Source organism: Eurytemora carolleeae, unplaced genomic scaffold (assembly GCF_000591075.1).
Source record: "Eurytemora carolleeae unplaced genomic scaffold, Eaff_2.0 scaffold2601, whole genome shotgun sequence".
NCBI classification, from domain to species: domain Eukaryota; kingdom Metazoa; phylum Arthropoda; class Copepoda; order Calanoida; family Temoridae; genus Eurytemora; species Eurytemora carolleeae.
The window spans coordinates 8,532-10,960 of NW_019398495.1; positions in this window are offsets into that span (position 1 = coordinate 8,532).

Below are 2,429 nucleotides of genomic sequence, written 5' to 3' on the forward strand. Positions count from 1 at the left end.
CTCAGCAAATGGGGCTAGTTCAAATTCGACGATGGAAACAGTAGGTCAGTTAGGAGTTAGGATTAGGTTTAATAATCTTTCAACCATCTTTTCAGGCTCAGCTGTTGTTTTGAAAAATTTATCTCTTCCAATAATAATTGGGATAAATTTTTTAAAAACAAACAGTTTGAGCCCAATTTTAGACCCATTTAGTGCGCAGATTGTGCACAGCCCATCCAACGAGAAACAGGAGTTAATAGCAAATATTAATGATAGATCCAGCCCTCTGACAAAAACACACAGAAGGCCTGTAGAAAAATCCCCCCCCCTCAAAACTTTGCTATTGACAATGAATGTGCACCTATCCTGCTTTTAACCTCTAAAAACTTCATTAAAATTCCTAAAAATACAACTCAAGCAGTTGAGGTCCAGGTACCAAGAAACCCAGCGTCCCTCATCAATGTACAGCCCCTTGATGAAGGACTCCTCGATGGTGCCCTACCCGCAGTGTATCGTCATAAAATCCAACAAAAAGATAAGTTACTCGTTATTATGTATACAAATTTATCTGAGAATGATATTATTATTTCACCCAATCAATTGATAGCCCATGGCTCCATGATTTTTGAAAACAAATCTAAACCTGTTGTCAATGTTATTAAAAAAGGGGTGGTTGACCCTGCGGTCACAGAGAGAATTTGGGCAGAATTGAAATTGAATGAAAATAAAATTTTGCAAGAAAATGAGAATGTAAAGAAAATGGTATATTCAATGATAAATGATAATCAGGATATTTTTACCACTGAAGACTGTAAAGTGGACAAAACTAACTGGGAAATATTTAAAATTGAATTACTACCTAATGCCCGACCTCCAGACCAATAACAGCTTTTGCAACTGCATTCGGCCTGTACCAATTTGCATGAATGCCATTCAGCCTTAAAAATGCAGGAGCTTCTTATTGTAGATTTGTGCAGAGACTAGTGGATATTTTAGGTGTTCCTGGTATCGTGGCCTAATTAGACGATGTGTTAATACACAGTGGATATTCATGTTAATTTATTAAATTTAGTTTTCAGTGCTCACAAAGAGGCAGGAATCAGATTAAATGCCAGTAAAACACATTTATTCCAGGAAGAAGTTGAATATCTTGGTCATCTGGTCAGCGCTGAAGGTGTTAAATTAATACCGTATTATGTTCAGAAAATTACAGAATGGCCACTGCCCCAGACCAGAAAAGAATTATCTGCATTTTTAGGTTTCACTAATTATTATCATGATTTTTTACCAGGTTTTGCGAATGTTACGGCTGAACTAAATAGTGTTAGAAATAATAGGTTGATTGTATGGACACCAGAAATGATAAATAATTTTAACACTTTAAAACAGATGTTTGCAGCAGCCCCATGAAGAGCCACACCAGACTTCTCTCCAACCGCTAAACCTTTTATTTTAACAATAGATTTCTCTAAAACTGCAATTGGTGCAGTTTTATCTCAAGAGCAGAATAATATTGAAAGATTTCTAGGTGTTAAAGGAAGAAAATGTAGAAATTATGAGAGTAATTATCATAGTTCTAAAGGAGAACTTCTTGCTTTGCTTTATGGAATAACTAAATTTGAACCATTGTTAAGGTTGAATCAGTTCATTGTCGTGACGGACTCCACCACGGTGCTTCACTGGTCAACCATGAAGGACTCCGGCGGAACTATCAGGCGATGGCTAGATTTTATACAACAGTTTAATTTTAAAGTTATGCATACCCAACAAACAAAAACCCGTGNTTCGAGAATTGAACTATAGAATTATCTCAAATATAGTACACGTGATAATTACGAGAATTAAAATCTAAAAATTCTGGCATTGCATTACCCGAGTTTAACACGATAGGAATATGCAAGATTTTGCACTGGTTTATTTTGCTACGTGTACAACATGTGAAATAACAACGAGAATTTTCAAAGAATATTTTCGCGTTTTTTACCCGTGCTGTACACAGGAGGAATCTTCGAGATTGTGAAAAGTAGATATACCACGAGTATAACACAAGGATGGTACGTGAATTAATCACGTGAATTATCAACCAGTTCTCCATAATGCTAATCTCGTTGAAAACCTGTGTTTTGTTTGTTGGGTAGAGCAGGTAAAACAAATATTAATGCCGATTTGATCTCAAGAGCCACACACCCCGCGAACCACCGACCTAAACCGACCTTAAATCTAGGTTGTTTTAGGTCTGAATTAGGTCGGGCTAGGTCGGATGACCTTAACCGACCTTAAACGACCTTAGGTGACGTTGATTAAGGTCATTTTAGGTCGAGCTAGGTCGGATGACCTTAACCGACCTAAAACGACCTTAATCTATAAGGTCATTTTTGGTCAGGTTAGGTCATTTTAGGTCGCATCATTTTGCAAGGTCATTCTTAGGTAAATTTAGGTTATATGAGGTC